Below are 23027 nucleotides of genomic sequence, written 5' to 3'. Positions count from 1 at the left end.
GGAACCAGTGAGTGTAGAACTGAACCCAGCCAGAGTCAGCACCTTCTGGGGAGGAGAGGGAGGGGAACCAGTGAGTGTGGAACTGAACCCAGCCAGAGTCAGCACCTTCAGGGGAGGAGAGATAGGGGAACCAGTGAGTGTAGAACTGAACCCAGCCAGAGTCAGCACCTTCAGGGGAGGAGAGGGAGGTGAACCAGTGAGTGTCGAACTGAACCCAGCCAGAGTCAGCACCTTCAGGGGAGGAGAGGGAGGGGAACCAGTGAGTGTCGAACTGAACCCAGCCAGAGTCAGCACCTTCAGGGGAGGAGAGGGAGGGGAACCAGTGAGTGTAGAACTGAACCCAGCCAGTGTCAGCACCTTCAGGGGAGGAGAGGGAGGGAAACCAGAGAGTGTAGAACTGAACCCAGCCAGAGTCAGCACCTCGAATTGTCTGTTCTGATTTTCTATCCTTGCTTTGCAGTGATGACTTTTGTAAACTCTTTTTACAGGCTGTAAGACCGCAAACTCAAACCAAACATCAGGTGAAGATCTGACAAAGTCACTTAATTCATCAGGACCCGAATATCATCAGCCTTTGAATGTGGAAGGAGAAATGTTTGTCTGTTATGTCTGTGGGAAAAGATTTCAAACATCAGTGTGACTGGAAAAGCACTGAGACACACACACCCGAGTGAGAGTGTTCCAGTGCACTGACTGTGGCAAGAGCTTTAACCAGTTACACAGCCTGAAAAAAACATCGCACCATTCACAGCGGGGAGAAACCATACACGTGTTCTGTGTGTGGACAAGGCTTCAACTGATCGTCCAACCTGGAGAGACACAAGGACACCCGCACCGTGTGGGGACTGTGGGAAGCGATTCAATTACCCATCCTAGCTGGAAACTCATCGATGCAGTCACACTGGGGAGAGACCATTCAGTTGCTCTCACTGCCTGAAGACTTTCAAAGAATCATCAAACCTGCTGAAACACCAGCAAATTCACACTGGGGAGAGGCCGTTCACCTGCTCATTGTGTGGAAAGGGATTTTCTCAGTCTAACCACCTGCTGACACACCAGCGAGTTCACACTGAGGAGAAGCCTTTCACCTGCTCTGTTTGAGGGATGAGATTAACTCAGTCATCCAACTTCCAGACACACCAACTTGTTCACACTAATAAGAGACCTTTTAAATGTTCTGAGTGTGAGAAGAGCTTTAAAAGCACAAAGGATCTGCTGACACACCAGTGAATTCACACTGGGGAGAGGCCGTTCACCTGCCTCAAGTGTGCAAAGGGATTCGCTAATTTATCCAACCTGCAGACACACCAGCGAGTTCACACTGGGGAGAGGACGTTCACCTGCTCCGTGTGTGGGAAGGGATTCACTCAGTCATCCAACCTGCGGACACACCAGTGAGTTCACAAGTGACTGCAGGGTTTGGATTCTGCTGTTATTGCTGCTGTTGATCATATCCAGGACTGAACCATGTTCATTCTGACAGTTGGGGTTTGTTTCAGCTGATGTTAGTAACCCCTATAACTGGGCTGGAGTTTAACCTGTATCAATGTCAAATAAATGAGTTTTGTTTCCCACACACGCAGTGTGTCGAGTCCTTGATATCTCGACAATAAGACGAGCTGATTGAGGACTTGTTACAAACTGAGTGGAATCCATCTGAGAACTGAGTTCCCACAACTTGTTAAAAGATGGATCGACAAGATGTCCAAGTCTGACAGGACAGAAAATTCTATTATATCACAGGGTCCACTTCAACCCTCCAGGGCAGTGAGTCCCTGTAATATTGGATTTTAACCTATGGGAAATATTCTGATAATCTGTTATTGTCACGGGGCAAAGCAGCCTTGTTACTTTAACATCCGTTTAATCAAACTCAATGGACAATCTGATCTCCAAAGGGAAGCGTCTCCTTAAAGCTGACGGTGTCGGCAGTTCTGCAGCTCATTTCTCAGTGTGAGCATGTCAGAATGTAAAGCTTTAACAACAGCCGATGTTTCACAAAGGGAGACCTCACCAGACCAAAGGTCATTGGTGGAGTTTAATGGGCTGTTTGTGTCCCTGGGCTACAGGAGGCCATTTTTAACCGAAGGAAAACTGGTCACAGCAAACGGAGAGTTTAACAGACTGTCCCTGGTCCACTCGAACCCCCACCTCTCTCTCTCACTATTTATGGGCACTGCTGCAGTAATTGCTCCTCTGACCTTTCCTCTCTTGTCCCTCCTACACCCCTAATACACGGCCCGACACAATCTCCCTCCCCCTACATCCTCACTGTGCTGGAATCCACACCAGTCTCCCCATCTGCTCCTTGTTCTCTCCCTGGATCCTAAAACTACTGAACTCACTCTTCCCCTCCTGAAGTCTACAGGCTCTAAAACTGAAGCTCGGTGTCCCTCAGTCCCGACTCCTTGATTTACCTCCCCTTCGCTCCTCCTCTTTCCCCCTTGGTTGTGTTCCACACTCTGGGCCTTGGGCCTTCCCCGGGGATTCTCAGTATGAACAGGTGGGATGTGTTTGGAGACAGGATGTCCCGGCTCTCCACCTTTAAAGGGACAAGGAGACGATCAGCTGAGCTGAATGGCCCTGCTTTATGACATCACTGCAGTGCCTAGCAACCAGCCTCCCTGGGCCCTGCTCATTATGGGCTGGGTTTAGCTCAGTGCTGTTACAGGAAGGGAAACAGGAGCAGGATTCGCCCCGTGTGGAGCCCAGGATTAATGGGGAGAGGTACAGGATCAATTTATACCTTATTGAGTGAGAAATGTCATTGTCCCGGACACTCCCTGTCCCTTGGTATCTGTGTCGGGGAGCGGCTGATGGGTTTATTCTGTATCTAACCCGTGCTGTACCCGACTGGAGCGTGTTTGATGCTGACACTAGGGGCTCAGCTCCACGAGCACAACATTTAACCCAAAGATGATCTGATAAACCCATCAGCTTCTCCCCTGGACACAGGTCCTGAAGGACAGGGAGTGTCTCTGATATTTTAGTTGGTGTCGTTGATCAAGTTTAAACACCTCGCTCACATCTCCTCTCACCCTGCTTTGTTCTAATGAGAAGTGCCCCAGTTTCTCTCGTCTCTCCTCCTGGGAAAGAGAAGTTCGCCTCAGTTAGAAACTCAAACAGGCGCTTCACTGCAGACAGGTCATCATGAGGAAACATTTCTTTGCCAGCGAGTTCTTATGATCTGAAATGCACTGCCTGAAAGGGTGGTGGAAGCAGATTCAAGAGTAACTTTCAAAAGGGAATTGGATAAATATTTGAAGGGAAAACATTTACCGGGATATGGGGAAAGAGCAAGGGAGTGGGACTAATTGGATCGCTCTCCCAAAGAGCTGGCACAAGCATGATGGGCCAAATGGCCACCTTTTGTGCTGTATCATTCTAGGATTCTCTGATAACTAAAGCCTCTCATCCGTGGTATAACCTCAGTGAATTTATTCTGCAGCCTCTCTGTGGCCCCGACATCCTTCCTAGTGTAAGATGCCCAAAACTTATTCTAACTGCAGTCGAACCGATGATTTTGTTTTCTACGCCCCATTTATAAAAAACCTCGGGTAACATTTTTAAACCACTTTATAAACTTGTCCTCCAACATTTAAAGATTTGTGTATCTGATCTCCCTGTAGATTTTAGAGATATTAACATAACATGGTTAAAATACATTGACATCAAATGTCTGATATAATGTGTATTATGGGAAAGAGAAGTTTAGTCTGAGTTAGAAACTCAAACAGGCCTTTCACTGCAGACAGGTCGCCATGGCAACACTGATAAGACATTCCATTCACTGAATCGACTGGTTGGAAACTGTAATCAGATCAGGGGAAAGAACAGGTTTTGTCTGTTATTAACCACAATATAAGCTTAGAATCATAGAATGGTTACAGCACAGAAGGAGGTCATTTGTCCCGTCCAGCCCGTGCCGGCTCTCTGCAAGAGCACTTCAGCTAGTCCCACTCCCCGCCCTTTCCCCGTAGCCCTGCAAATATTTTTCTTTCAGGTACTTATCCAATTCCCTTCTGAAAGCCGTGATTAAATCTGCCTCCACCACCCTTTCAGGCAGTGCATTCCAGACCCTAACCACTCGTTGTGTAAAAAAGTTTTTCCTCATGTCGCCTTTGGTTCTTTTGCCCATCACCTTAAATCTGTGTCCTCTGGTTCTCGACCCTTCCGCCAATGGGAACAGTTTATCTCTATCTACTCTGTCCAGACCCCTCATGATTTTGAACACCTCTATCAGATCTCTCAACCTTCTCTGCTCCAAGGAAAACAGCCCCAGCTTCTCCAGTCTATCCACATCACTGAAGTCCTTCATCCCTGGAATCATTCTTGTAAATCTTTTCTGCACCCTCTCTAAGGCCTTCACATCCTTCCTAAAGTGCGGTGCCCAGAACTGGACATAATACTCCAGTAGAGGCCGAACCTATGTTTTATGAAGGTGCATCATGACTTCCTTGCTTTTGTACTCTGTGCCTTCCTTGCTTTTGTTGCCTCTTGTTGCTGGCTCCAGGCACTGGAGCAGTTTCTGTGTGTTCAGCTCTCAGCTGCAGCCAGTACCTGGGCCGGGTCAGCACTTTACCCAGCACATCTATGTCCACGTTGTCATACTTGACATGGAGGGGCTGCGCAGGCTTCTCGTCCACCTCGGTCAGGGCGAGAGGTCCCGACCACTCGTGCAAGTCTACGGGCATGTTGCGGCTGCACTGCGGACAGCCCGGGCTTAGGCTGCGTGAGCTGGAGCCACGTGAGCTACACTGGAGAAGGTTGAGATTCCAGAAATAATGGGGAACCAAGGGGCTAATGAGAGTGAGGAACTTAAAGTAATTCATATCAGTCACGAAAAAGTACTTGAGAAACGAACGGAACTAAAAGCCGACAAATCCCCTGGACCTGACGGCCGACATCCTAGGGTTCTAAAAGAGGTGGCTGCAGAGATAGTGGATGCATTGGTCGTGATCTTCCAAAATTCACTAGATTCTGGAAAGGTCCTCGTGGAATGGAAGGTAGCAAATGAAACCCCGCTATTCAAGAAAGGAGGGAGAGAGAAAACAGGGATCTACAGGCCAGTTAGCCTGACATCAGTCCTCGGGAAAATGCTGGAATCCATTATTAAGGAAGTGGAACAGGGCAGTTAGAAAATGATAATATGATTAGGCAGAGTCAACATGGTTTTATAAAAGGGAAATCGTGTTTGTATAAAGCTCCAAAGTGGGTTCCAAATCATTAATGCTCCAGATTCTAAGATTGGGAAGTGAACAGCTGTGAAATGGCAGGTTTTCGACCACTTCTGCAGCTTTCACCTATTCACAGCAATCCACAGTCATTGAGAACCCGACATACTTACCTGACGTGATCGCCGCTCTCCGGGAACCTCATTAAAGACCTGGTAAAATGGTAAGTACTTGGGAAAATGGTGCTTAACTACCTTTTATCAAGCTTTAAAGTATCTAAATTGGCTGACCTGCTGCTTGGTGTTGGGTCTGTTCAGGGATGACAGACCCGACACTTAGGAAACTCACAAGGAGGTGGTTCAGAGCGGGATACCGACCCACTGTCAATCTTTGTGATTTTGACAGCGGACTCGCCTCCAAACCCGCACTCTGAGCGCCGGCAAAAATCAGCCCTTAGAGAACTGCGTCCAGTTCTGGTCACCATATTATAACAAGGATATAGAGGCACTGGAGAGAGTGCAGAGAAGATTGAGAAGGATGATACCAGAAATGCGAGGGTACACATATCAGGAAAGGATGAACAGGCTGGGTCTCTTTTCTTTTGAAAAAGGGCTGAGGGGTGACCTAATAGAGGGCCTTAAAATTATGAAACTTGCTGCCCTGCGGATCAGACAATCAGCTGGCGCTAGTCCCGCCCCTCGGGCTCCCCGATTGGTTGGAGGACCCGCCGCCGGCTCGCTCCTCCAGCCCCGCCCCGCTTGCTCCCTATTGGTCGGAAGCTCCTGTCAATCAGGCCATGGGCCCGGGTCACGTGTCCCTCGCCGGGCGGAGCTGCAGGTTGGCGGGAGCGGGGTCGGGAGATTAATAAACTGCGGGTAGACCGCGCCGCAGGGTTTATAAAGTCGGTGGAGGGAGCGAGTTAATGAACCCGGGGGGATGCGGGCTGCACACACCCCGAGCTCAGGGAGCGGGTTCATGAACCCCGGGGGGACGCGGGCCGCTCACACCCTGAGCTCAGGGAGCGGGTTCATGAACCCCGGGGGGACGCGGGCCGCTCACACCCCGAGCTCAGGGAGTGGGTTAATGAACCCCGGGGGGACGCGGGCTGCACACACCCCGAGTGCGGCCCCAGGCCCCATTATTAAAACACTCAACATTATCCACTTCACAAACACCCGGGGTGGGCCTCAGGCCCCGAACAAGAGCCTCCGGGCCGGGTGTTTGCCCCAAGCAGGGCGGCAGCTGCGGGGCTTTCTCCCGGTGACAGGCTCGGGGTAACGGCCGCCATCTTGAGAGGCTCAGGGGGCAGCAGGGCGCATGCGCGGCCCCCTTGGCCAGGAACCAGGAGGAGAGAATCTTGTCAGTTTCTATCCTGGACTCAGAGTGATGGCTTTTGTAAACTCCTTTTACAGGCTGTGAGAAGGGCAGCATTTACACACCGCAAACTCAAACCAAACATCACATCTAGATCTGACAGAGTCACTCCATTCATCAGGACCTGAATATCATCGGCCTCTGAATGTGGAAGGAGAAATGTCTGTCTGCTCTGTCTGTGGGAAAAGATTTCAAACATCAGTGTGACTGGAAAAGCACCGAGACACCCACACCCAAGTGAGAGTGTTCCAGTGCACTGACTGTGGAAAGAGCTTTAACCAGTTACACAGTCTGAAAAAACATCGCAACATTCACAGCGAGGAGAAACCGTACACGTGTTCTGTGTGTGGACGAGGCTTCAACTGATCGTCCAACCTGGAGAGACACAAGGACACCCGCACCATGGAGAAACCGTGGAAATGTGGGGACTGTGGGAAGGGATTCAATTACCCGTCTGAGCTGGAATCTCATCGATGCAGTCACACCGGGGAGAGGCTGTTCACCTGTTCCGTGTGTGGGAAAACATCATTTGTTTCCCACTTGGCGCAAAAAGAATATATTAATGGCAACAATTCATTTGAGTTGATTTGAAATAGTTTAGTTTACAAATTGAATCATGTTCCTCTCATTGTATTTCCCAACTCAGATTCATGACCTCATTTTCTTCCTCTGAACCCCTGAACCTCATCTGGCAGTGTAATGTGGGCGAGTGGTGATTGATGGCCCTGGGAACCAATAGGAAGAGAATTCAGAGGCCGGAGGGCCAAGGGAGCAGCGAGTTCGGCAACCAATCGCGGTGTTTGAGGAGTGGAACCTGAGTCGGGTGAGTCAGTGTGAACCCGTTAAACAATTTATTCTTTTAAAACTTAAATTGAGATTTCATTTGTCAACAGAACAGTTTAACATTTGTCAGTATTTTGTTTCCCTGGAGTTCCTATTATGAGTTTCAGACACTTCAGTGCCAAGTGGACCAGGTGTTTACAACCCTCTTAATAAGGAGAAACTGACTCCAGTGTCAGAAGGGTCGGTAACCAGAGGACTCAGATTTAAGGTCATTGTCAAAAGAACCAGCAGCGACATGAGGAAAGAATTTAAGCAGCGAGTTGTTATGACCTGGAAGGCACTGCCTGAAGTGGTGGTGGAAGCAGATTCAATGGCAACTTTCAAAGGGGAATTGGAGAACTACTTGAATTGGAAACAAATTGCGGGTCTGTGGGGATAAAGCAGAGGAGTGGGCCTAAATTCAAAGAGCTGGCTCTGGGACAATGGGCCGAAGGGCTGCACCATTCTCTGATTCTATGAACTCTGCATTCCTCCAATTCTGGCCTGTTGTGCATCCCCCACTTCCTTCGCTCCACCATTGGTGGCCGTGCCTTCAGTTGCCTCGGCCCTAAGGTCAATTGTTGTCTGATTCTGCTCTTGTGAAGCACCTTGGAACGTTTTACTACGTTAAAGGCACTATGTAAATGCAAGTTGTTGTTGGTGTGTTACCAGTGGCCTCAGCTTTTCCAGACAGAATCAGCCAGGGCCGGCGGCTGTGCTGCTCCCCATGGTCGAAATGCTGGCAGCTCGCCGTATAGGCCCACAAGCTCAGAATTGCCATTAGCAAGGAACTGGAGGGCAAAGAGTGACTGGGGCCCAACTCTATCATCAAGCACCACCTTCAGGAGAGAAAGGGAATAAAATCCGAATTTCTATCCTGTATTTACAGTCATGACTTTTGTAAACTGCTTTTACAAGGCATTAGAAGGGGAGGATGTGCAGACGAGAAATTCAAACCAAACATCACGTCAAAATCTGACAGAGTGACACGATTCATCAGGACCTGAATATCATCGGCCTATTAATATAGAAGGAGAAATGTTTGTCTGTGGGAGAAGATTTCAAACGTCAGTGTGACTGGAAAAGCACCGAGACACACACACCCGAGTGAGAGTGTTCCAGTGCACTGACTGTGGAAAGAGCCTTAACCAGTTACACAACCTGAAAAAACATTGCACCGTTCACAGCGGGGAGAAACCGTACACGTGTTCTGTGTGTGGACGAGGCTTCAACCGATCGTCCAACCTGGAGAGACACAAGGACACCCGCACCACGGTGAAACCCTGGAAATGTGGGGACTATGGGAAGGGATTCAGTTCCCCATCGAAGCTGGAAATTCATTGATGCAGTCACACTGGGGAGAGGCCATTCACCTGCTCCATGTGTGGGAACAGATTCACTTGTTCATCCGAGCTTCTGAGACACCAGTGCATTCACACTGGGGAGAGGCTGTTCACCTGCTCCATGTGTGGGAAGAGATTCACTTGTTCATCTGAGCTTGTGAAACACCAGCATATTCACACTGGAGAGGGTCTGTTCACCTGCTCCGTGTGTAAGAAGGGATTCACTCGTTCATCCGAGCTTCTGAGACACCAGCGAGTTCACGCTGAGGAGAGGCCGTTCACCTGCTCCATGTGTGGGAAGGGATTCACTCAGCACTCCAACCTGCTGACACACCAGCGAGTTCACACCGGGGAGAGGCCATTCACCTGCTCCGTGTGTGAGAAGGGATTCACTAATTCATCCGATGTTATAGAGTCATAGAGTCATAGAGTAATACAGCACGGATAGAGGCCCTTCGGCCCATCGTGTCCGCGCCGGCCATCAAGCCCTGTCTAATCTAATCCCATATTCCAGCATTTGGCCCGTAGCCTTGTATGCTATGGCATTTCAAGTGCACATCCAAATGCTTCTTAAATGTTGTGAGGGTTTCTGCCTCCACAACCCTTTCAGGCAGTAAGTTCCAGACTCCAACCACCCTCTGGGTGAAAAAGTTCTTTCTCAAATCCCCTCTAAACCTCCCGCCCTTTACCTTGAATCTATGCCCCCTAGTTATTGACCCCTCTACTAAGGGAAAAAGCTCCTCAGCATCCATCCTATCTATGCCCCTCATAATTTTGTACACCTCAATCATGTCCCCCCTCAGCCTCCTCAGCTCCAAGGAAAACAAACCCAATCTGCCCAGTCTCTCTTCATAGCTGAAGCGCTCCAGCCCTGGTAACATCCTGGTGAACCTCCTCTGCACCCTCTCTAACGCGATCACATCCTTCCTGTAGTGTGGCGACCAGAACTGCACACAGTATTCCAGCTGTGGCCTAACCAGTGTTTTATACAGCTCCATCATAACCTCCTTGCTCTTATATTCAATGCCTCGGCTAATGAAGGCAAGTATCCCATATGCCTTTTTTACCACCTTATCCACCTGTTCCGCTGCCTTCAGGGATCTGTGTACTTGCACACCCAGATCCCTCTGACCCTCCGTCTTGCCTAGGGTCTTTCCATTCATTGTGTATTCCTTTGCCTTGTTAGTCCCCCCAAAGTGCATCACCTCGCACTTTTCCGGGTTAAATTCCGTTCTGACGCACCAGCGAGTTCACACCGGGGAGAGGCCATTCACCTGCTCCGTGTGTGAGAAGGGGTTCACTAATTCATCCGATGTTCTGACACACCAGCGAGTTCACACTGGGGAGGGGCCGTTCACCTGCTCTGAGTGTGGGAAGGGATTCACTCGGTAATCGCACCTCACTACACATCAACTTGTTCACACAGATAAAAGACCTTTTTAATGTTCTGACTGTGAGAAGATCTTTAAAAGCACAAAGGAACTGCTGATACACCAACGAGTTCACACTGGGGAGAGGCAGTTCACCTGCTCCATGTGTGGGAAGGGATTCACTCAGTCATCTAACCTGCTGACACACCAGCAAGTTCACACTGAGGAGAGGCCATTCACCTGCTCAGTATGTGGGAAGGGATTCACTCAGTCATCCAATCTGCTGACACACCAGCGAGTTCACACTGAGGAGAGGCCATTCACCTGCTCAGTGTGTGGGAAGGGATTCACTCAGTCATCTAATCTGCTGACACACCAGCTAGTTCACCAGTTTGTTTCTGCTGGTGTTATTAACCCTATAACTGGGCTGGAGTTTAATATTCTGGATATATGTCAAATAAATCAGCTTTGCTTTCAATGCATTCCTGTAGATTTTTGTCACCATTTTTCCTTCATTTACAGATGCTCCCTGACCAGTCACCATTTCTCCTTCATTTACAGACGCTCCCTGACCAGTCACCATTTCTCCTCCATTTACAGACGCTCCCTGACCAGTCACCATTTCTCCTCCATTTACAGACGCTCCCTGATTCCTGTCTGTCCCGGAGGTTGGTGCGGGGCCCCTATGCTGAGGGAACAGGCAGGTGGATAATATTCACTGTTTTTAAAGGTAGTAATCTCAGGATTGCTACCAGTGCCACGTGCTAGTCAGAGTAGAAATAGAAGGATATTTCAGATGAATACGTGGCTAGAGGAATGGTGCAAGGGGGAGGGATTCAAATTCCTGGGACATTGGAACCGGTTCTGGGGGAGGTGGGACCAATACAAAATGGACTGTTTGCACCTGAGCAGGGCCGGGACCGATGTCCTAGGGGGAGTGTTTGCTAGTGCTCTGGGGGAGGGTTTAAACTAAAATGGCAGGGGGTTGGGAACCTGAGCGGGGAGACAGGGGAAAGGGAAACAAGGATAAAAGCAAAAGACAGGAAGGAGAAAAATAAAAGTGGCAGACAGAGAAATCAAGGGTTTAAATCAAACATGGCCACAGTAAATAATAATTGTAAAAGATCTAAGAGCGTTAAAAAAACAAGCCTGAAGGCTTTGTGTCTTAATGCGAGGAGCATTCATCATAAGGTGGATGAATTAGCTGCGCAAATAGAGGTAAATGAATATGATATGATTGGGATTACGGAAACATGGCTCCAGGGTGGCCAAGGCTGGGAACTCAACATCCAAGGGTATTCAATATTCAGGAAAGATAGGCGAAAAGGAGGTGGGTAGCATTGCTGGTTAAAGAGGGGATTAACACAATTGTAAAGAAGGATATTAGCTCTGATGATGTGGAATCTGTATGGGAAGAACTGAGAAATACCAAGGGGCAAAAAACGTTAGTGGGAGTGGTATATAGACCTCCAAACAGTAATGCGGAGGTCGGGGATGGCATTAAAAGGGAAATTAGTGAAGCATGCAATAAGGGCACAGCAGTTATCGTGGGTGACTTTAATCTACATATTGATTGGTCTAACCAAATTAGTAACAATACTGTGGAGGAGGAATTCCTGGAGTGTATACAGGATATTTTCCTGGACCAATATGTCGAGGAACCAACCAGAGATCAGGCCATCTTAGACTGGGTATTATGTAATGAGAAAGGATTAATTAGCAATCTTGTTGTGCGAGGCCCCTTGGGTCGGAGCGATCATAATATGATAGAATTCTTCATTAAGATGGAGAGTGAAGTAGTTGACTCAGAGACTAAGGTCCTGAATTTATATAAAGGAAACTACGATGGTATGAGGCGCGAGTTGGGTAGGATTGATTGGGGAATGTCACTCCAAGTGTTGACGGTGGATAGGCAATGGCAGACATTCAAAGATCGCATGGATGAATGACAGAATTTGTTCATCCCAGTTTGGCATAAAAATAAAACAAAAAGGGTGACTCAACCGTGGCTAACAAGGGAAATTAGAGATAGCATAAGATCCAAGGAGAGGAAATATAAATTGGCCAGAAAAAGCAGTAAACCTGAGTATTGGGAGCAGTTTAGGATTCAACAAAGGAGGACAAAGGGATTAATTAAGAGGGGGAAAATAAAGTATGAGAGGAAGCTCACAGGGAACATAAAAACTGACTGTAAAAGCTTTTATAGATATGTGAAGAGAAAAAGATTGGTGAAGTCAAGCGTAGGTCCCTTGCAGTCAGAATCAGGGGAATTTATAATGGGGAACAAAGAAATGCCAGACCAATTAAATACATACTTTGGTTCTGTCTTCACGAAGGAGGACACAAATAACCTCCCAGAGATGTTGGGGAACATAGGGTCTAATGCAAGGGAGGAACTAATAGAAATCAGTATTTGTAGGGAAATGGTGTTAGAGAAATTGACGGGATTGAAGGCCGATAAATCCCCAGGGCCTGATAATCTACATCCTAGGGTACTTAAGGAAGTGGCCCTAGAAATAGTTGATGCATTGCTGGTCATCTTCCAAAATTCAATAGACTCTGGAACAGTACCCATGGATTGGCAGGTAGCTAATGATACCCCACTGTTCAAAAAAGGTGGTAGAGAGAAAATGGGTAATTACAGACCGGTAAGCCTGACATCGGTAGTGGGGAAAATGCTAGAGACCATTATAAAAGATGTAATAGCAGAGCACTTGGAAAACAGTGACCGAATCGGACAAAGTCAACATGGTTTTACAAAAGGTAAATCCTGCTTGACTAAACTACTGGAATATTTTGAGGATGTAACTAGTAAAATAGATAAGGGAGAACCAGTGGATGTGGTGTATTTGGACGTTCAAAAGGCTTCGATAAGGTCCCGCATAAGAGATTAGCGTGTAAAGTTAAGGCACATGGGATTGGGGGCAAGGTATTGACTTCGGTAGAGAACTGGTTGGCAGACAGAAAGCAAAGAGTTGGAATAAACGGCTCTTTTTCCGAGTGGCAGGCAGTGACTAGTGGGGTACTGCAGGGATCGGTCCTTGGACCCCAGCTATTCACAATATATATTAATGATCTGGACGAGGGAACTAGATGTAATATCTCCAAGTTTGCAGATGACACAAAGCTGGGTGGGCGTGTGTGCTGTGAGGAGGATGCCGAGAAACTCCAGTATGATTTGGACAGGTTGGGTGATTAGGCAGAAGCATGGCAGATGCAATATAACGTGGATAAATGCGAGGTTATGAACTTTGGTGTCAAAAACAAGAAGGCAGATTATTATCTGAATGGCAATAGATTGGGAGAAGGGGAAGTGCAATGAGACCTGAGTGTCCTTGTGCACCAGTCGCTGAAGGTAAGCATGCAGGTGCAGCAGGCGGTTAAGAAGGCAAATGGTATGTTGGCCTTCGTAGCGAGAGGGTTTTAGTACTGGAACAAGGATGTCTTGCTGCAGTTGTACAGGGCCTTGGTGAGACCACATCTTGAGTATTGTGTGCAGTTTTGGTCGCCTTATCTGAGGAAGGATGTTCTTGCCATGGAAGGAGTGCAGCGATGATTCACCAGGCTGATACCTGGGATGGCAGGAATGACGTATGAGGAGTGATTGGGTCGATTGGGCTTGTACTCGCTGGTGTTTAGAACAATGAGAGGGGATCTCATTGAAACTTATAAAATTCTAACAGGACTAGACAGACTAGATGCAGGAAGGATGTTCCCAATGGTCAGGGAGTCCAGAACCAGTGGTCGCAGTCTAAAGATAGAGATGAGGAGGAATTTCTTCACCCAGAGAGTGGTGAACCTGTGGAATTCTCTACCACAGAAGGCAGTAGAGGCCAATTCATTAAATATATTCAAGAAGGAGTTGGATATATTTCTTAAGGCTAAAGGGATCAAGGGATATGGGGAGAAAGCAGTGACAGGTTACTGAAGTTGGATGATCAGCCATGATCGCATTGAATGGCGGAGCAGGCTCGAGGGGTGGCATGGCCTACTCCTGCTCCTATCTTCTATGTTTCTATGTTTATAATCAGGCTGGGGGCCGCACTCAGTATAGTGGGGAAGGAAATGCAGTGGGTGTTGTGGAGATGGATTGTCAAAAGGTGTTTGATAAGGTGCCGGACAGGAGGCTTGTTGACAAATTAAGGCTCAAGGTATGAAAGGGAATGGGGCAGCGTGGATAGGAAGTTGGGTAAAGGGCAGAGAACAGAGAGGAGTGGTTAATGGATGTTCTTCAGACTGGAGATGTCTGAGGTGATAGATTTAGGAGGAAGAAAAACATAGGAAATGTACATGAAATGGAAAACGTTGAAAGGAGTAGAGGAGCAGAGAGAGTTAGGGTGTAAGATTCCAGCTAATGCCTCGTCTTATTAACTTGCAGGTTCAAGTGTCCAGTGTCACCAACTTTAATACTCTATTAAGAAGCTGATGGTTTATATTCTATCATCTTTGGGTTAAATGTTGTGATCATCGAGGTCAGCACCAAGTGCCCCATCAAAACTCCTGGGGCAGGTACAGCACGAGTTAGATACAGAGTAAAGCTCCCTCTACACTGTCCCATCAAAACTCCCAGGGCAGGTACAGCATGGGTTAGATACAGACTAAAGCTCCCTCTACACTGTCCCTTCAAACACTCCCAGGGCAGGTACAGCACGGGTTAGATACAGAGCAAAGCTCCCTCTACACTGTCCCATCAAACACTCCCGGGGCAGGTACAGCACGGGTTAGATACAGAGTAAAGCTCCCTCTACACTGTCTCATCAAACACTCCCAGGGCAGGTACAGCACAGGTTAGATGCAGAGTAAAGCTCCCTCTACACTGTCCCATCAAACACTCCCAGGACAGGAACAGCACGGGTTAGATACACAGTAAAGCTCCCTCTACACTGTCTCATCAAACACTCCCAGGGCAGGTACAGCACAGGTTAGATGCAGAGTAAAGCTCCCTCTACACTGTCCCATCAAACACTCCCAGGACAGGAACAGCACGGGTTAGATACACAGTAAAGCTCTCTCTACTCTGTCTCATCAAACACTCCCAGGGCAGGTATAGCATGGGTTAGGTACAGAGTAAAGCTCCCTCTACACTATCCCATCAAACACGCCCAGGGCAGGTACAGCACGGGTTAGATACAGAGTAAAGCTCCCTCTACACTGTCCCATCAAACACTCCCAGGGCAGGTACAGCACGGGTTAGGTACAGAGTAAAGCTCCCTCTACACTGTCCCATCAAACACTCCCAGGGCAGGTACAGCACAGGTTAGGTACAGAGTAAAGCTCCCTCTACACTGTCCCATCAAACACTCCCAGGGCAGGTACAGCACGGGTTAGATACAGGGTAAAGCTCCCTCTACACTGTCCCATCAAACACTCCCAGGGCAGGTACAGCACGGGTAAGATACAGAGTAAAGCTCCCTCTACACTGTCCCATCAAACACTCCCAGGGCAGGTACAGCACGGATTAGATACAGAGTAAAGCTCCCTCTAAACTGTCCCATCAAATACTCCCAGGGCAGGTACAGCACGGGTTAGATACACACAGTAAAGCTCCCTCTACACTGTCCCATCAAACACTCCCAAAGCAGGTACAGCACGGGTTAGATACAGAGTAAAGCTCTCTCTACATTGTAGGATTCGCAAAATCCAGGAAAATCCAGCCTACATTTTAAAACCCCTGAAATGGCCACATTTTTAAGAGCACAAGATGGAGTCGGCTGATCACATGACTCATTTCAGAAGGACATACCACTGCAATACCTTAAAGAAACCTGAGTCACCACCGATTGGAAAATTCCAGACTGACTGCAATTGATATGGTAATAAAGGTAGCAGCAGTAACGAAGTCAAAAACAAAGGACTTGCACTTGAAAAGGTCATGTTAATCGCCAGATAAATGTAAACCCATCACTGAAATCACAGAGCACAGACAAGACCCATTATCTGCATCAAACTCAGCGGGACACGGGACATAACCCATCAGTTTGGTTTCGGCCACAATTAAAGTCGTTAAACTAAAGTACCAGCTTTTATCAAAGTAGCCGGCCCAAACCTTTGACAAAAGAAAACCCCTGATTTGGTGCCAAAGATAAGGGCAAGGAAACGGTTTAACTGTTGGGGGAAAATCGACGGGCAGAAGGTACGATCGGAGGCAGAGAACAACGAGAGGTTAAGGTTAATTGAACGGTTCGAGTGGAGAGGTCCGATTAGGAGGTTCGATTACGGTTCGAGGAGCACGGAGGTTCTACAAGTTCGAGCAGGAGAGCAGGTTCAGGAGCCCGTCCCAGAAGGAAGATCAATCGGGAATCCCGGAAGCTACAGGAGCACCAAGGTCGAGGACAGTTTGAAAACCCTGGTGAGCATAGAGGTCCAACTCCACCTAGCTGACCTAGTAGAGGGATACTTTAGAGACGGGAGGGTTTCAATATTAAGGGCTTTGTAATCGGGAGTGTTATTTATCCTTCATTGTACCGCGCGCTTTCCCCACCCCCGTTTTATTATACCGCAGCTAATGAATTGATGTATTTTAAGATAGTCAAAGTAATTCTTGTGTGTTAAATTTTAGTTCCCATTGGGAGGTGTGTTAATGATTTTGTCTGTGTTGTTTCTTTGTTCCCTGTGTTTTTATTCTCCTTATAAATAAAGAAACCATTAATTTTAAAACTTACCTTGTCTCACCTGATCCATTTGTCTTCCGAGTCACAAGTTGGGCCAACACATCAAGGTTGTCTGGCAATAAGTCCAGTGTCTAGAATCAGTGAGTGGGGAGCGCTTCGAAACTGCTCACGAGCAGTGTGAAATCAAGAATCGATCTCGCACACCACAAGCTCGTTAAAAAGACCCCTTACAGAATGGTGACCGCGGCAGGACACTGGCTACAGACCCCTTGTGTGGTGGACAAAGACTCGGGTGAGACAGATGTGATGGAGGACAGGTTATCCTCCTACGTGTGTGGTAAAGTAAACGTTGCAAAAAAATGGGTATGCGACCTGTTAGGGGCCGAGCGTCCCCTAGAGGCAGCCGCCCAGTGGACGGCTAGTAAAGAGCGCCGCAAGGGCATTGAAAAAGCGGTATCGCTTATGTGTTATAAAAAGCAGGTTCTGATACTGGACCAAGCAGTGGCCAGTAAGGAAACAAAAATAAGGCATTTGTCCCGGGAGCTGCAGGAAAAAGTTGCAGCGGAAGGGAAGGTGCTAGTGGCCCTGGAGGCTGTAAGCCAGGAGAGGGCAGCGATGGTCCGGGACCATCAGGGGAAGGTAGAGCACATGGAAAGCCAGGCCGCTGAAGTGCAGCGTGAGCACCAGGCCAGGGTAGAAAGGCTGGAGGGCAAGATAGCTGAGCTGGAGGGGAGCGCTAGGTTCAGGGCAGAACACGTAGAATATCAGGCAAGAGAATCCAGGGAGAAAGAGAGGAGATTAAAGACGGAGATTAGCCGCCTCACGGGGGAACTGAAGGCACAGGAGGAAAAGGTAGGCGAAGTAAAAGCAGCCTATAAGCTGGCCTGCGCTTGGGGGTTTGAAGAGGCAGACCACGGCCCCTGTAGGCAGGAAATAGAAAGCCTGAATATGGCGTTGGCCAGGGCAAAGGGGATGATATGCCTCATTAGCCCCAAGGTCGGCCAGGCTGAGTTCAACGGCAACCCAAGCAGGGAAGTCCCGCAGGCAGCCCCCAGAGCAACACGGGTTAGGGAACCACAGGTTTCACAGCTACCACCCATAGCCCCTAGTTTTCCAGAGGTCTGGGATAAGGAGGGGGTGGAGGATGAAGACTTCAAGGTAGACCAGGATAGCCCGAGAGAGATTCAGGGACCGGGACCGGTGTACCCCGTGACACAACGAAGGTACGGACCACCCGGTGAGGACGGGGAACCTGGGGACCTCCAGAACCAATTCCTGGTGCCACACAGTGTGCAACAGTTGCGCTCCATGGTGAGCTACATCCCCAAGCTCACCATGAAGGGGGACCCTTCTCTTCACTTTAGGGAGATAGAACAGGCGGCCTGTGTTAACGACTGCGACGAGGCAGAGCAGGCCAAGATACTGTTGTTCTCCCTGGGTAGCGATCTCCTCCAGACGCTACCCGATGGGTGTAAGAGGGGTCAGGAAAATTATGAGGAGCTGAGGGACGAGATCCTGGAGGCCATGGGGATGAACGAGGGGAGTCCGTTCACCCGGGTGGAGAAAACAGTCCAGCTCCCCGGGGAATCCCCGCAGGCATTCGCGGACAGGCTGTGGCCAGTCTACCGGGGTGCGTGCCCGGGAATGCCGGCGCGAGAGCACCTGAACAGGGACCAGTTAGTCCACTGGCTCAGGTGCCTGATGAATAACTCCCTGCCCCGCGTTCGAATGCAGGCAATGGCCTGGTTCGACCCCCGAAACCCTCAGACCACGGAGGGGACGGTGATCCGCCAACTCACCGTCACCTTTAGAAACGGGAGGGATAGTGAGACACCCCAGCAAAAAGGGAAGGTTTGTGAGGTCAGGCCTGGTGACCAGCCCCGTAAAGAGTGGCGCCAGGAAGGGAGTCGTCCCAACCAAGGCAGACAAACATACTACGGTTGCGGGAAGGAGGGGCATTGGCGCAGGGACTGTAAGAATCCCTGGAAGGACACAAGGGGAAAGGTCCCCACAGCCCCAGCCCAAGCCCAGGCCACACCCCCGACCCCTGCCCCAGAGAGAGAGATGGAGTCAATTGTTCCTCCAGAGCTGCTGGAGGCGCTGCTCGCTTTGGTGAGATCGTTTGTCCTCACCAAGGGAAAAGTAGCAGCTACCACTGGTCCGGCGGTTCCCCCAACCCCTTCCCAAAGTGGCCAGCAATGACTGGAGCCTGCGCAGCCCGTCTACCTATGTGCGCTTCGGTACGACGGATGGAAGAGAAAAAATGCAGGGGGGCTGCAGCCGCAGGTCACACAGGCAGGACGAGCAGCCTGCGTGAGGGGAGGAGTTGTCCCATCCACACGGGAGACTCCCCCATTGTTCTGGGACCCAGAAGGGGAGGAGCCGGAGGTCCTAGATCCTGTCCCTGGTCACAGGAGAGGGGAGGAGCCGGAGGTCCTAGGTCCTGTCCCTGGTCACGGGAGAGGGGGGGAGCCAGCAAGGTTAGGTCCCGCCCCGGTTTTTAGGAAGGAAGCCGAGTCGGAGGACGAAGGTCCCACCCCCGACTGCGGTGAAGGGGAGGAGCCGGAGGTCTTAGGTCTTGCCCCTGAGTACAGTATCAGAGAGGTGGCATCTGGGGGCGGAGACTCTCGACCTGGAGTCCCAGGTAGCGGAGAGGTGCCTGCCGCTGACCCAGAGCCTAGGGAGGCAGAGCCTGCGGGAGGAAGCCCACAGCCGGCAGTCGTGGGGAAGCCACGGGCTGCAGTCAGGGCCAAAGCTCCAGCCAAGGGTCCGACCCACAAGGAAGCCTCACATGTGGTGACCCTCAGACGGTCAAATAGGAAACCGCAACCGAGGAAGGTTTGGTCGCCGGCTTCCACAAAAGGGACCCCCTGGAAGAAAGCTGCGGGAAGTTTAAACGGTCCACAGCCAGCAGCCACGGGCGGCCAGGGACCAGCAGCTGAGACCGATGTGGGAACGCAGCAGGGGGAGGCCTGCGACGGTCCCCACAGGTTATAAGCTGGCCGTCCGGAGACGGGCGGCAGATGTATATATATATATAGTTTTGGGGTAATAAGGTTAGTTTAATTGTAATTTTGGTAAATAAGTGAGTGGTCTTCTGGAAGTATGGTAGCACTTTGGAGCGATAGAATGTGGCAAGTTTTAGGTGAGCTAGGGTCGCAGGACCCACTCAGCCCGCACCCAAGCCGAGGAGCCCAGGGAGCCCGGCTCGAAACCTTTTTTTATCTCTCCGCCAGATAGTAACAAGATGATGCCAGTCGGAGGCATCATCCTCGCGGCCCTGGTGGGCCTCAACGTCGCCTGGAGGGGAGAGACGGAGGATCACCGTATCTTTGGCTGCTCCGGGGAAACTGCGCCTCTGGCCCACGACGGGCAGGGCCTGCGCGAAGCAGAGGAAGTCGCTGGGTACACCCAAGAGGGCAACTGGCCCGGATGGCTGGGGTCGAACTCCACGAAATATTCGAGCGAGACCGGCTTCGCCTACGAAGAGGTCTCTTTGTCGTGTCCTCGGATCAAGATCCAGGCCACGCGGATTAGTGTGACCATGGGGAAGCGTATTTGCCTAACCTGCAGGGGGAACGTCCACCTGGATAGGTGGTGGTGGCTCAGGAAACTGAGCAGGGACATGGGGAACCCCAGAGTAAAGTGGGAAAGGTTAGGGAACAACACTCACCGGACTATCACAGGGACCCAGGGAGGGTTGACAGTGTGCTGGGATAAATGGTGGGAACCCGATCAGGGGATTTATGTGTGTATGTGGGGTTCGGAGAAAGTCTGCCCCACAGGTGTTTCCATCATTTTCCACAGCCAGTGGCAAGATAACGGGAGGGGGATAGACTGGGAATCGCGCTTGGACGCATGCGCGGTCCCCTACTCCCCAATCGCGGTTAATGCCACTGAGCTAGTGACCCGCCCCCGACAGCCCCTGCCCACGACCCAGACACCACGGACGGTAGCAGAGGGATGCCCCACCACCACCAAGGGACCAGGGAACAGGTTAGTATTAGTTCCCACTGACCAAATGGCCTATCAGGGGGTCCATTACGCGGTGGCCTCGGTCATCCTCAACCTGACCGAGGTGCACCTGCCGGAATGGTGCCCTGTAGAAACGGCAAGGCTGTACCAGGCCCTGCTGAAAGAGACCCTGCAGAAGTTTTACGAGTTTGACTTCGCGGGGGTCAATAGAACTGAACTCTACACCGAGGGCCACAAGGAATGGGAGCAAGTGGGGAGACAAAGAAGGGGCGCCGTGAATGACTGGTTCACAGGGTTCAACACTGGGTCGTCCATCATAAATAGTATGGACGACATCGAATTACAACGGCAGGTTAACGGGTTAAAGACCCAGTTGAAGGGGATCCTCACGGACGAAAACCGGGTGGTGGGTTCGGAGCTCCATGAGGATCAGGCTATGACTCTCCATTTAAAGGAGATCATAGCAGAGCTGGAGAAGCAGGCTCGGATGGTCAACGCTCTCATTAGGGAGAACAGGAACGCCTCAGATCAGGCTGCCCAGAATGAGGTGTGCGTACTGTACGGGGCATGGTTGCTGGGCGAGGGCCGCAGCAATCTGGAGGACATAAAACAGGGTTTGGTCCCCTCCTGGATCAGTAACAAACACCTCGCAGCCCTCCACCCCTTTGAGAACGCGTTGAGTCCGTGCCAGCTCCGGCTCGCTTCTGAGGCCTACCCAGTCCCTGTGGACTGTGGTCGCTCCAACCACACCATCATGGGGGCCGTCGTGCGGATCCCAGTAATGAGTAGGGCGGCCTGACCTGCGCCGGTGTATAGGGTGGTGAACATTGGAGTCATTTGGGGGGGAGCACACGTCCGTTTCGCAGCGGTCCCACCCTACGTCATTAAGTGGGAGCATGCTATGACGGGTACGGACCTCTCGGGGTGCCGTAGCCGGGGAGCACACATAATCCTGTGTCCCCAGCACTTGAATGCCTATTCAACACCACAGTGCGGGTTCAGTTCTGCTGATGCTAATCCTATCAATTGCACCATGGAAGCCATGGCACAGGACCATGTTCCCCCACAGGTGGCATACATAGGAGGTGGGACATACTGCGTCGCCACCGCAGCGTCCCACTACCGGCACGGACAGCACGGCTGGTGCGCGGTCAGTGAAAGCAGCTTCTGTTTCAAACCCGAGGCAGTAGTTCAAGTGGCACAGCTGCGGATTATCCCGATCCCTGAGCCATCCACTGTTCACCTCACTGTCAAGGAGAACTTCATCGATCTCCAGAAGTACGTGGCCCACTTTGGTTTCATAATTCCCCCTCTCCCAGAACATCTAACCGAACTGCTGAAAGCAGTTACTGTCTCCCAAAAGCACTTCTATACTTTAGAGCAGAAGAACATCGACATAGGGGCAAAAATTCTAGACATAGTGGTTCCACCATGGTGGGACCTCTTTGATAATATAGAGATCCCATCATGGGTCAGACTGGCTTCCCACGTTTTAGTGGTGTGCCAGATAGGGATCGTTCTGTCCCTGGTCTGTGTCCAGTGCAGGAGGAAGGGACACGACAGGGAGTTCCCTAGTCAGCAGACTTGGTGGGACCGCTATGTCAGCATAAACGGGGACTCGCCCGTGTAACTACCTTATTTTCCCATCTGTTTTTTTGTGTATTATAATAAAGATTGTGTTGCGTCGGGTTATGACTCTAATGCGAGTCTGCACGTAGTATAAATGTTTCTCCGGTGGGGGATATCTACTCAACTCCATTTTCGGGATGAGGAAAGTGCGTGTGCAAGGTACACTCCATAGTCAGGTAAACTACGGGGAAGGTCAGCTGGGGAGGGAATGGATTTATGCTCACCCTAAAACATTCATGATACAAAAAGACGATTCGAGATGTCCATTGTATCACAGGGGAGACTGTAGGATTCGCAAAATCCAGGAAAATACAGCCTACATTTTAAAACCCCTGAAATGGCCACATTTTTAAGAGCACAAGATGGAGTCGGCAGATCACATGACTCATTTCAGAAGGACATACCACTGCAATACCTTAAAGAAACCTGAGTCACCACCAATTGGAAAATTCCAGACTGACTGCAATTGATATGGTAATAAAGGTAGCAGCAGTAACGAAGTCAAAAACAAAGGACTTGCACTTGAAAAGGTCATGTTAATCGCCAGATAAACATAAACCCATCACTGAAATCACAGAGCACAGACAAGACCCATTATCTGCATCAAACTCAGCGGGACACGGGACATAACCCATCAGTTTGGTTTCGGCCACGATTAAAGTCGTTAAACTAAAGTACCAGCTTTTGTCAAAGTAGCCGGCCCAAAACTTTGACAAAAGAAAACCCCTG

General features: G+C 50.0%; 1 pseudogene; it reads left to right on the top strand.

Annotated features, from left to right (window-relative positions):
* Positions 1–23027, top strand: part of LOC147119159 (uncharacterized) — a 207233-nt pseudogene that overhangs the window by 33061 nt on the left and 151145 nt on the right.

The sequence above is a fragment of the Somniosus microcephalus genome, chromosome 4 (genome assembly GCF_052327205.1).
Source record: "Somniosus microcephalus isolate GS21.2 chromosome 4, FLI_Smic_1.0, whole genome shotgun sequence".
Lineage (NCBI taxonomy): Eukaryota > Metazoa > Chordata > Chondrichthyes > Squaliformes > Somniosidae > Somniosus > Somniosus microcephalus.
Note: the sequence above shows the minus strand (reverse complement) of the source record. Positions and strands in the feature narration are given on the sequence as shown.